The sequence below is a fragment of the Heptranchias perlo genome, chromosome 14 (genome assembly GCF_035084215.1).
Source record: "Heptranchias perlo isolate sHepPer1 chromosome 14, sHepPer1.hap1, whole genome shotgun sequence".
Classification (NCBI taxonomy): Eukaryota; Metazoa; Chordata; class Chondrichthyes; order Hexanchiformes; family Hexanchidae; genus Heptranchias; species Heptranchias perlo.
Window position 1 is genome coordinate 57,951,301 of NC_090338.1, and position 13,953 is coordinate 57,965,253.

A 13,953-nucleotide genomic window follows, 5' to 3' on the forward strand; every position below is an offset into this window, starting at 1 on the left:
CAAATCAGCCAAGATAAGTTATCTGCTCCTCTGACCCAATCTCTTTATATGTGTGGCACTCATTACTGCTACAGTGCCCGAGACGAAAGGGAGACCTGGCAATGGGGAATAAAGGCTCCACAGAAGTCAGCCCTTGGCACCAGAGTCTGCAGGCTCTAATTTCTGAGGTCTTGCTCCAAAAAGAAGTATGCTGGATGAGTATCACGCTCAAGCAGAGGCACCAAGGACAATCTTGGAGGACCTGAGGCAGGAGCTAAGGCAGACTCCATTGCCATCCTCACTCCCAATATTGGAGAAGGATTCAACGCAGGCAGCACTGTCTGGAATCTTTGGATGTACCAGGAACATCTGCATCCATTCCCCCCGACAAAGAAGCCTTCAGACTAGTCTATTCATCCCATTTGGATGCTTCGATCACTCGCCTTCAGGATTTAGAATATTGTTTGGAGGTAATGTTGGCAAACAGCTTCCAAGGGATTCAGAATGTCATCTCTTAAGTTTTAATGATACCATCAGGTCTTTCCTTCCACTGATCAGTAGGCTCTCAGATCCAAGACCCAGCACAAGTGTCATGGCTAGAGTTGAGGTTCATGATACAGAACTCTCTCCTAAAGTCAGTTCATGTGACCTTTCTGGCCTCAGATGACTCCTCATGCAAATGTTAGGACACAGGACCAAGCTGCCTATGCACCTGCAGTAACGGCACAGCCTGCTGAAGAGTCCTCCTGAGACACAGAAGCCCTGAGATGAGGGTCATCTTGGTCACAAGAGGCTCACTGTACCTCAGCCTAGCACCACTAGTGTCCCTGGCCCTCAGTGCAGCACGAGGATAATTTTAAGAACTGTGCTAAGAGGCACCAGGGCAAGGCGTGGTGATAATAAGAAACGCTTGCTGTAAATATATATGCGCACAGTAAAACTACTTTGTGATATGAAGTCCAGTGTTCTGAAGTACGTATGTTTGTCTTTTTGTGTTTAGGACAATGTTTGGAGGTCGTTTTCAATGGGACACACAAATTCTTGTATACCTCCCTACATTGCCTCCTTAAGCAGACCTCCTCTGAGATATAATTGAGGGAGCAGTCAGTGGTCGGTATCCCCTGACGGAAGGTTACCTCCTAGTTGGTCATCTCCTTTAGTGTGGCCTTATCCTGAGTGCCTCTGTCATATCCCCTTTCTCCTGCTAATGTTCCGCTTTCATCATAAGGATCTATATGGGAATGGCCATACTGAACCACATGTGTTGGTCAGCCATGGCTCAGTGATAGCACTCTCACCTCTGAGTTAGAAGGTTGTAGGTTCAAGTCTCATTCCAGAGGCTTGAGCACAAAAATCTATGCTGACACTTCAATGCAGTACTGAGGGAGATGTCTTCTCTTGGATAAGACGTTAAACCGAGGGTGCATCTGCCCTCTCAGGTGGATGGAAAAGATCCCACAGCACTATTTGAAGAAGAGCAGGGGAGTTCTCCCCAGTGTCCTGGCCAATATTTATCCCTCAATCAATATCATTAAAACTGATAATCTGGTCGATATCACATTGCTGTTTGTGGAACCTTGCTTTGCGCAATTTGGCAGCCTACATTACAACAGTGACTATACTCCATTGGCTATAAATCACTTTGGGACATCCTGAGGTCATGAAAGGTGCTACATAAATGCAAGTCTTTCTTTTTCACTGGAAAATTCCGGTCCCCTAAGCCAGAACAATGCCACTTCTACACCAAAGAAAAATTGGAATTTTCAGGCCATTTGACATTGCTTACAACTACGTGGCGTTGCCCCACACTATCTCTGCAACTCTTCCAGCCCTACATCCAAGGTCATGCCCTAGAGTGTTTCATCATTGGCTTCTTGTGCTCCTCTCTCTCACTTGGGGGCCGATTTTCTGGTGACAGAGTGGGTGACAGGGAGGGCTCCGAAAATTGCTGAAATCCCGGAGCGGGTTTGGAGCCCGGCTCTAATACGCTGACTTCCGGGTTCCCCAGTGACGCGTCCAGGTGCGCGCACGCCTCCCGAATGCGAAAGTCCCACCGGCAATTAAAGCCGGTGGGATGATAATTTGCATAGTTTGTCCGTTAGTTGAGCTATTTGAACTACTTGATTGACTCGACCTTTTGGCAGAGGTGCAATTTTGAAGCATCCTCAGCATGTTTCCCGTGCTGTGGGAAACACTCCCTGATGCAACAGACGTGTTTCAGCCAGCAGCAAGTGGGAGATGCAAATGCTAATTTGACAGGTGGGGAGAAAATGTCATTTATTGCAGCAGGGTACTCTATCACTTCAGACAAAGTTTTGGCTGCAAGACCTTTGTGTTTTCACTCAAAATTCTTACTTTCCACCCAAAACTCTGCTGTGCAAACATATTTAACGACTTTGTGGACCTCCTCAAACTCACACCGTCAGGTGGGGGAGGCGTCATGGCTGCATTCATCACTTCATCCGAGGACGAGCAACATCACCAGCCTCACCAGGCATGCCGTCCATCTCCACCATGTAGAGCTCCATAACACAGTGTAGCGCCACAGGCACCTGCACAAGAGCACAGAGGGCAACAACAGAGAGAGTGACGTCGCAGGAGGCACTACCCTCGCAACAGAGTCTACAGACCAAGGCTCAGCTTCCTGGACCTCTCTGAGGAGCAGTCCATACGGAGGCTCGGAGTCAGTCGCTAGGTAGTCGCAGACATCTGCAGCCTCCTTCATACCGAGCTGCTCCCGGCTGAACCTAGCAGCATCTCCTTACCTGTTGCAGTCAAAGTCACCATTGCCCTCAACCTCTTCACCTCCGGATCATTCCAGGGTGCCACCGGGGACATCGCCAGGGTCTCTCAGTCATCTGCACATAAGTGCATAAGGCAGGTCACCGACGGCTTGATTCGCAGGGCCGCACACTATGTCAACTTCCCCATGGACGACCTCAGCGAGATGGAGAAGGCAGTGGGATTCCATTCTGTGGCTGGCTTCCCACAGGTGCAGGGTGTAATCGATTGCACCCATATAGCAATACGAGCACCCCCACACAAGCCAGTACTGTTCATCAACAGGAAGGGCGATCACTCCATCAACACTGTAGCTACACTGTAGGGCAAAATATTAATCAGGAAATAAGAGGGGCTTGTAAAAAAGGTAATGTAATAATCATAGGCAATTTTAACTTTCACATAGATTGGACAAATCAAATTGGCAAAAATAGCCCTGAGGAGGAGTTCATAGAGTGCATTAGGGACTGTTTCTTAGACCAATACATTGGGGAACCAACCAGGGAACAGGCCATTTTGGATCTGGTAATGGGTAATGAAACAGGATTAATTAATGATCTCAAAGTAAAGGATCCCTTGGGAAACAGTGATCATAACATGATAGAATTTCACATCCAGTTTGAGAGCGAGGATCTTGGGTCTGAAAGTACTGTATTAAACTTAAATAAGGGCGATTATAAAGGAATGAGGGCGGAATTGACTAAAGTGGACTGGGTAAATAGATTAGATGGTATGATGGTGGATAAGCAGTGGCAAACATTTAAAAAGATATTATGTGACTCACAACAAAAATATATCCCTGTGAAGAGGAAAGACTCCAGAAACAGGGTGAACCAACCATGGCTAACTAAGGAAGTCAAGGATGGTATCAGGTTAAAAGAAAAAGCATACAACATGGCAAAGATTACTGGTAAACCCAAAGATTGGGAAAACTTTAAAAACCAGCAAAAGATGACTAAAAGAATAATAAAGAGGGAGAAAATAAATTATGAGAGTAAACTAGCAAAAAATATAAAAATTGACAGTAAAAGCTTCTACAAGTATATAAAAAGGAAGAGGGTAGCTAAAGTAAACATTGGCCCCTTAGAGGATGAGACTGGGGAAATAATAATGGAAAACAAGGAAATGGCAGAAGAATTGAACAGATATTTTGTATCTGTCTTCACATTAGAAGACACAAATAATATACCAATAATAGTAGAAAATCAAGGGGCAAAGGGGAGGTAGGAACTAAAAACAATCACTATCACTGGAGAAAAAATACTAGGTAAGCTAATGGGTCTGAAGGCTGACAAGTTCCCTGGTCCTGATGGCTTGCATCCGAGGGTCTTAAAGGAAGTGGCTACAGAGATAGTGGATGCATTGGTTGTAATCTTTCAGAATTCACTAGATTCTGGAAAGGTCCCAGTGGATTGGAAAACCACAAACGTAATACCCCAATTCAAGAAGGGAGTGAGACAGAAAGCAGGTAACTATAGACCAGTTAGCCTAACATCTGTCATTTGGAAAATGCTAGAATCCATTATTAAGGAAGTAGTAGCAGGACATTTGGAGACTCATAATACAATCAAGGAGAGTCAACATGCTTTTATGAAGGGGAAATTGTGTCTGACAAATTTATTAGAGTTCTTTGAGGAAGTAACGGGCAGGGTGGATAAAGGGGAACCAATGGATGCAGTATATATGGATTTCAAAAAGGCATTCGATCAGGTGCCACATAAAAGATTACTGCACAAGATAAGAGCTCATGGTGTTGGGTGTAATATACTGGCATGGATAGAGGATTGGCTAATGAACAGAAAACAATGAGTCGGGATAAAAGGGTCATTTTCAAAATGGCAATCTGTAACTAGTGGGGTGCCGCAGAGCTCAGTGCTGGGGCCTTAACTATTTACAATATAAATCAATGACTAAAGGCTGACAAATCCCCAGGGCCTGATAATCTACATCCCAGAGTACTAAAGGAAGTGGCCCTGGAAATAGTGGATGCATTGGTGATCATCTTCCAAAATTCTATAGACTCTGGAACAGTTCCTACAGATTGGAGGGTGGCAAATGTAACCCCACTATTTTAAAAAGGGAGAGAAAAAACAGGGAATTACAGACCAGTTAGCCTAACATCAGTAGTGGGGAAAATGCCAGAGTCTATTATAAAAGATGTGATAACGGAACACTTGGAGGGCAATAACGGGATTGGACAAAGTCAGCATGGGTTTATGAAAGGGAAATCATGCTTAACAAATCTGCTGGAGTTTTTTGAGGATGTAACTAGTAGAATAGATAGGGGAGAACCAGTGGATGTGGTGTATTTGGATTTTCAGAAGGCTTTTGATAAGGTCCCACACAAGAGGTTAGTGTGCAAAATTAAAGCACACGGGATTGGGGGGAATATACTGGCATGGATTTAGAATTGGTTGACAGACAGGAAACAGAGAGTAGGAATAAACGGGTCTTTTTCCGGGTGGCAGGCAGTGACTAGTGGGGTACCGCAGGGATCAGTGCTTGGGCCCCAGCTATTCACAATATATATCAATGATTTGGATGAGGGAACTGGATGTAACATTTCCAAATTTGCAGACGACACAAAGCTGGGGTGGAATGTGAGCTGTGAGGAGGATGCAAAGAGGCTCCAATGTGATTTAGACAAGTTGGGTGAGTGGGCAAGAAAATGGCAGATGCAGTATAACGTGGATAAATGTGAGGTTATCCACTTTGGTTGTAAAAACAGAAAGGCAGATTATTATCTGAATGGTGATAGATTGGGAAAAGGGGAGGTGCAACGAGACCTGGGTGTTCTCGTACACCAGTCGCTGAAAGCGAGCATTCAGGTGCAGCAAGCAGTTCGGAAGGCGAATGGTGGTTGGCCTTCATTGCAAGAGGATTTGAGTACAGGAGCAGGGATGTCTTACTGCAGTTATACAGGGCCTTGGTGACACCACATTTGGAGTATTGTGTGCAGTTTTGGTCTCCTTATCTGAGAAAGGATGTCCTTGCCATGGAGGGAGTGCAACAAAGGTTTACCAGACCGATTCCTGGGATGGCAGGACTGATGTATGAGGAGAGATTGGGTCGACTAGGCCTATATTCACTGGAGTTTAGAAGAATGAGAAGTGATCCCATCGAAACATATAAAGTTCTAACAGGACTAGACAGACTAGATGCAGGGAGGATGTTCCCAATGGCTGGGGAGTCCCGTACCAGGGGTCACAGTCTCAGGATAATGGGTATGCTGTTTAGAACCGAAATAAGGAGAAATTTCTTCACTCAGAGGGTGGTGAACCTATGGAATTCTCTACCGCAGAAGGCAATGGGGGCCAAGTTATTAGATGTATTCAAGAAGAAGATAGATATATTTCTTAATGTTAAAGGGATTAAGGGATATGGGGAAAAAATGGGAACAGGGTACTGAGTTAGACGATCAGCCATGATCATTTTGAATGGCGGAGCAGGCTCGAAGGGCCGAATGGCCTACTCTTGCACCCATTTTCTATGCTTCTATGTTTCTAAAGGATATGGGGAAAAGGCAGGAAAGTGGAGTTGAGCTAAAAATCAGATCAGCCATGATCTCATTGAATGGCGGAGCAGGCTCGAGGGGCTGAATGGCCTACTCCTGCTCCTATCCCTTATGGTCTTATGGTCTTATGATCACTCAGCTCGTTTGTGACCACCGTAAAAGATTCCTTCAAGTGTGCGCCTGATATCCTGGCAGCTGCCATGATTCCTTCATCCTCCGGGAATCCAACATTCCGCCCCTCTTCCACACACCGAATACCCGTAAGGGCTGGCTCCTCGGGGACAAGCGATACCCCTGCACACATGGCTCATGACACCTCTGAGGAACCCCATCACCGACCAACAGTGTCGATATAATGACAGCCACATCACTACCAGGTCTACAACTGAGCATGCTATTGGGCTGCTCAAGATGCGCTTCAGGTGCCTTGATCATTCTGGGGGAGCGCTTCAATACGCACCAGACAGAGTGGGACGCATTATAGTCGCGTGTTGTGCCCTGAACAACATGGCACAATAGAGAGGGGTGCTGCTTGAAGAGGTCCCATCCGCATTGAGCAACAGGAGGTGGAGGAGGGGGAGGAGCAGGAGCAACCCATGGGCAGAACAGCAGCTCACCTGGCTGCTCGTGAGGCCAGAGAGTCACTGATATGTGAACGGTTCTAACATCAGACAATGTGAAGAGTCCAGTTCTCAATCAACTTGGATAGAGCAGTGCCCACGCCAGCCCCTCCCACCCATGCACAAAACTTTCCTGCAACTACACATACACCCACTGTAGAGTGACCCAATGGGTGGCATCAAGTGTCAGCGTTCATGGTGAACCGCATGAAAGGGCCTTATTACAGAAGCCAGTTAAGCATGGCCAAGATGTGGCAATAGTGGTGACAATAATAATATTCATTGTGAGTTTAACAAAAACCAAACATAAATAAAAAACATGACCAACCGTCAAACACTCTTGTGCATCCCCTTTGTGCTTACAAAATTTTCGCCTTTCACTTCCGACTACTTCTACATGGTGCATTCCCTGTGGCTGCAGCAGAGATAGTGGCAGGTTGCTCTTGTTCATGCCCTGACCGATTAGATGCTTTGGGCCTATGCCTGACCTAGTTTGGCTGACCTAGTTAGGTCATTGAAGCGCTTCCTGCACTGGATCCAGGTGCAGTTGATGTTGCTGCTGCTGGTGACCTCCTCTGCCACCTCGAGCCAGGCCTTCTTGGTGGCAGAGGCAGGCCACTTCCTCCCATCCGCCGGGTAGAAAACATCCCTCCTCCTCCTCACCCCATCCAGTAGCACCTGGAGTGAGGCATCACTAAATCTAAGAGCAGCCTTTCGCCTGTGCTGCTCCATTGTGCTGTGTGGGTGTTTGCTCCAGGAGCAGCCATTGGAGGACTGCCCCTTTAAGTAGAGCTCCTCCAGCTGACAGCCTGTGATGTGGATGTGCAGTCCACCCGCTGCACAGCTTTTGGACAGCAAACCCGGAAACCATATTAAGTGGCTCCAATTGACCCGCGATCGCGTAGGGAACAGACAGATTTTATTGGGCGGGTTACCCACTGCCCCCCCCCCCACTGCCATCCCCCCTCCCCGCTAATATCGGGGCCTTGGTGTCAGAGCTTTCAGCCATATATGTCCTATCCTCTGGAACTCCCTTACTAAAACTGTTCTCTTATTACTTCCCTCCCTGTCAAAAGCTTCCTCAAAACCCATCTTCAGCTGTGCTTTTGGTGAATTTCTAATTTTTTCAGTTTGTCCTATCTGAAATGTCCCAGGTCATTTTTTTTTACTTTAAATGCACTATAGAAACGCAAAGTGTTGTTGTACAGCAACAGAAATAGTGTGCTCGTAAGTCAAATAATACTGAAAAATATAGAAATGTGATGACAGATGGACAGAAATCCGATAACCTCACCAACCTTCACAGACCCTTTAGGATCCAGGGATCCACGTTTAAAAACCTAATAATCTATTTTGTCTCATCAAATATTCATAGCTCAGATATCATAGGAGTTAAAGAGAGTAAATCAGATTTGCCAGACACAGTTTTGTATTATAAAGTAACCCCTAGTTTAGAATCTGCCCAGATGCAGATCCAGTTGATAATCTAGGTTTTGTGACCTGTTCAAATTACATCCAGCGGATTTATATTCGATTTAACTTTCATGACATTTATTATCCAATTAGGGGAAAAAAAACTAGTGTTAAATTTTGTTGCAATATTAAGGGAAATCAGTCAAATGCCAGGCCCAGTAAACTAATGTAGCATAAGAGTTCTCACTCTGGCACAATTCTCCATGTTTTGCAAAAGTAAAATGAACCAAGCGTGAAGCATACAGTAAAATCTGATTAGTTATCGATGACAGGAGAATAGAAGACCAAAAATAACAAGACTTCCTGTTGACAGTCATCATAGTGAAATTGCCTTGAAACCCAAACACTTCCTCATAACAATTCTGTGTTATGACAGATAATCTGCTGCACACCTTGTCCTTTTGGTACCAGCATGCAGTTTGTAATAGATTTCCTATAACTATTAAGGCTGCACCTATTTCAGTCCAGACAGACAGCTGGCATTTCAAAGTGCTGAAAGTGGAATCAGCACAGACTTAATTGCATTGATATCCTTCTGTTAACATTATAAAAGCCTGATGTACCCATTTCCACTACATAATATGCCTATAAACCTCCTGGTGGTTTACAGGCATATTATGTAGTGAAAATGGGTATATCAAAATATTGATGTGAAGATTTGTAGTGGCAGAAAACATTCCCCTCAAGATAATCTTGTGTTTACTCTTTGGTTATGTGAATGGTAACATCCCTGCATGGCAATTAATGCACGTGTATGCTGCATGTTGAATAGAGATGATATGATGGACCAACCATACTTGTAATACTTCATGAAATTTACAATTTACTCTTGTCCTTATGAATGTGGTTGCACAGATTCTATGCTAAATCTAAGCTAAGGTATACCAAATAAGCTTTTTTTTCTCAGTGAGCTCTGTGGTGCGAGATGAAGTGATTGTGTTGACAGAGTGGGCATGGAAGTAATCTGTGGAGATAAGAGAACAAGATTTTCCTTAATTCACATTGAACTTAAACTGAGGATGGTATCGCAATTAGACTTTAGAAAAATTTTAAATGTCACATGTGACTGTGTTGAGCAAATTAAATAAAAGCAAATGATTATGGACCAAGAACATTTTACGGGCAGATATTTGTTAAAAGGAATGATTTGGACCATCTGGTATCTCATGACTGAACATTACTATACATATTCAGCTATTAGCTGCATAATGCAAATACTCCTGTGTTCAATCAGTTTATGGTACCCTACCATTATAAAAGATGTTTCGAGAAAGCATGGGATGGGAAATTGACAGTGAACGACTTCCAAAAGATTTCATTCTGCTCTAAGGGGCTATATGGTGTACGTACTCCTGTCCCCATGTTTCTTCCTAATCCACGATATCGGTTATAAGACTTCTTGTTGCATCTATCTATAATGAAACACACTACACAGCACAACAAATTCATTACATTAAAAAAATGATTGAATTTCCAAAACTTCATTACATAACATGCTTTTTTGTGCTCAATGAAACTCTTACAATACTGGATGCATGTAGTGTCCTTTAACAGCTGCTGGCTGCCCCTTTCATTCAGGCTCAGATAGCTGATATGGTCTTGATTCTATGAAAAGCTCTGCCATTAGATAACACTTCATTGATTTCTATCTATCAGCGCTTCAGAGAAAGGAAAAGAAAACAACTTTATCAACAAGAATGTATTCAGCAGTCACTGGCGCTGGGTGTGCCTATGCACATTTGTAACTCGACTGCTTAAGATTCAGGAGGGTCTGAGTCTACAGGGTCTTAATTATAGGACCATCTGTGCAATGGAATGTGAAATTGGTTCAAATTTAATATCATAGTAAAGTAGCATTCACACCCAGCCAAATATATGAGCCAGAGCGGAAGCAATCGGCATCCTGTACTCATTCTGACAACATGCATGCCCTGAGGTGCACTATTAATTGCTCTCTATAAGCAATTTTTCTGTCAGTGTGGGCTTTGTAATAAGAACTTTGGTGACAGTTTCCAAGCTTTTTATTTGCAATTTCTCACGTAACAAATTCATTTAACTAATAAGCACATTTCACTTATTTCCACCCCTTTTATGAAGCCTAAGACTGGAATTATACTACCACCTGTGTACTAGGAAATAGGTGTTAAAACCCCAACCAGAGGTTTTTTTTACTCCTCCTGATTTTATGTGCTCAGAAGTCAAATTGTCGATATGACTCTTGACTTTTTTAAGTATAAGAATTGCATTAGCGTGAAGTTATACTGCCACTTTTGTGTTGCTGCAAAGCAAAAGTGGCTGCATAACTGCACTCTAATGTAGTTCTTATATTTAAAAAAGGCCATGAGGTTCACTGGGTAAATATTCCCAGAACTGAGCTATACAGACTAGAAAGGTTTCAGGTTTGATCCTTGATCTGTGGTGAGTTAGGTGATCTCAGCCAGGTTGGCATTAGGGAAGCTACAGTTGGCCTCAGAGCCCCTGGGAGAGGGTGGGGAAATCAGCTGTGTTTCTTATCCATCGAGTCTTGCAGGGAAATGTCCACGTATCAATATTAAGTAAGGACAGGCCCAAGGTCAAACATACCACTACATTCAGTCAATTAGTCTGCTACAATTCACAGTGTAGGGCTACAAATGAGGCACCAGAGGTCGATCAGCAGCCAGAGAACTATCATTATAAGAGACAACGCATTCAGAAGATGAAGGGGAGAAAGCTAGACGGTGGGGTGGCAGGGAGCAGGGGGAGGTGGGAGAGAGTTTACATAGTTTTGGGACATCCGCAATTGAAGTGGCTAGGTGCTCTGCAAGCATTGCAGGAAGAAGTGAGTCCAAGCTGTGTGTGATGTGATCACTTGAACCCATTAGTAGTTTATTTGTTATCACTTTGGACATCTTGAAAACCTATGACAGCTAGTGCAATCCACTTTAAAAGAAGTTACTGTGACACAACCTTCTATTAAAGCCACATTTATGTCTATCTAATTTTCTCTCAACTAGCTATCTGTGCTTTAAATAATAGTTCTATCTCTGATTCTATCATCCAAATCTATCCATTCTTTTGCTAATGATTCACTCTGCTTATCAACTTTCTTTGGATCACATACACTCAGTCATTACCTTCATTCGTCACACAGTGCAATAGTTGAATCACATCTTGATCTCTTTCATAGAGCAATGGAAATTTTATTTCTTTCATTCTTCAAAAACAAAGTTTCTTCATATCTCACAAATTCATAAAATTTGACCCTGAAAATCCAAGGCCCTTCTGGAGTACTCCTCCCAAATATCAGGCAAGAGAATGGCAGAAGGGCCAAGAATTAGGCTAGGGCTCAGGAAAACCAGGACCCTATATCTGTACCCTGCTTCTGGGGAGTGTGACATTTTGGGGGCAGAAACTCCCTCATACACAATACATGCGTGTACAGCAAACTGGCTGATCTGGCAGATGACGCTCCCTGTAGTTTGGAAGTGAAATATTAATGTTGTGATAATCTTCATTCCAATGGGAGGAGCCATTCCTGTTCTAAACATTGTCTACGGGTTATTGCGATAGCCTGTTTTCTGAAGCAGGCGAGGCAAAGACAGGTCTTTTCAGACAGGTCCAAGTACGTGAGTGGGTTCTATGAACGTGGATGTACTGACAGGCGTGGACAAAATGCCTCAGGAGTTGTTGCACCTGCATTTGTTGTGCCCTCATGAACTTGTCTTCCTCAATTAAATCATGTAGTGCTTTTGGAACTCCCAAAATGGAATTCCCATCCTCACCACTTTGTGTGGCGTGACTGAAGTGGCAGCAGCAACCGCGAATAATGAAGGAAAGTATTGGCAAGAAAATGCAAAAATGATGGTTGGACCAGTGTGTCAAGGAAGCCTCAAGAAGCAATACTCATCTTGATCTGATATTTGATAATGACTCAGAAAATGTACAAGAAGTTGTAGCACTGCTGGGGTACAGCAACCACGAGATGATAAAGTTCAACGTGATCTGGGAGTCAGTAATACCCAAGACTAGGAGTCAGGCACAATAACTTTAAAAAGACTAAATTCAATGAAATAAGGGAACAAATTAAACAAATAAATTGGGGAAGGTTTTTCAACAACACTATAGTAGAGGTCTAGTGGAACACCTTCAAAGGTATATTGCTGAGCACGCAGGATGGATACATTCCCAAAACCCGCAAGCTCCAACGAAGCAAACATGATCCTAAGTGGATTAGCAAACAAATTAAAAGTGATATAAGAAGGAAGAAATGGCCTGTACGAATTCTACAGGGAGAAAGGAAAAGGAGCTGACTGGGATAAATATAAGAAAATGCAGAATCTTGTTAAAAGAATGATTAGAGGGGCAAAGAGAGACCCACAAAAAGCATAGCAGCTGAGGCTAAGCATAACAGTTAAAAAACAATTTCAGTACCACAACAGTAAGCGGGCAGTCAGAGAGGAGGTGAACACCATAAAAGATACAAATGTACTTGAAACTGAGGATGAGAATAAAAATCGGGTGGGTTTAACAACGAGCAGGGGACCCACTCTGCCAAGTTACTGCCCAGAGGGTGAAGATGAAAATCTGCTCCATAAAGTCCAGCTACCCCACCATTAGAAGAACTTTCAAGCCTCTAATGATCTTCACCGTGCTGGTATCGCAACCTCCTTCACAGCTAGGAAGTGCTTCAGTGCAAAATATGGCACGGTTCCCCGGCCTCTGACCCCATTTTCTGATTTGTCCTGGCTCACAGCATGGCTCCAGTCTCTGTACGGAACCTTGTAGAATTGAGTCTAAAGAGTCCGCAGCAGATAGTCTAGGGTGAATCAGGACACTTGCTCCGCAGTCAACCATCGTTCTCCACAGGATTGTATGAAGCTATGGCTGCAGTGCTGAGCGAGTAATTTTACAGAATTCCAGGTGGTTTGATTTTCCCTTCTTCTCACAATAAAACCATTACTCTCAGGGACGGCAGTGACCCAACCACACAGGGCATGGAGCAATCCGCCTCATCTTTTAACACCTGTCAGCAGAAAACGTCAACTCATTTGTATCTCAGTTATTTTCCAATAAATCTCCCTGACAGACAGCTAAAAAGGACATTAACCTACTGATTTTATCAGGGATTCCTCAGGCAGTAAGAGGAAGAGTTTAACAACAGACCTTTCACTGAGACTGACAAAAACACAACACATTTACGTTCATTGTACACAGTGAAATATTTCAGCTAAATGTTTGGACAACTGAGCTAACATGCTGGAGGGTGCAGGTGTATGTTAAGATTGGCATTTGGATTGTGCACAGAGATGCATTGCACAGTGTAGATTGAGTAAAAGCTGACTTATCTGTGTCTCAGTGCCAACTCCTATACATATACAGCACACAGCAGGTAGAAGCTAATGACTGACACTGTATGATGCATCTATTACTTGGTGCCAACTCCTCTACATGAATAATATGCATCAGACAAGGACAAAAGCTTTTATATGGCTTGTCTACATCTCATTGGCAACTGCTACATATGTTCAGTGCACACACTGGGCAAATGCTGATAACTCACTCATGGCTGGAAATATGAGCCCCTTTTACAAAGCTGAACAATTC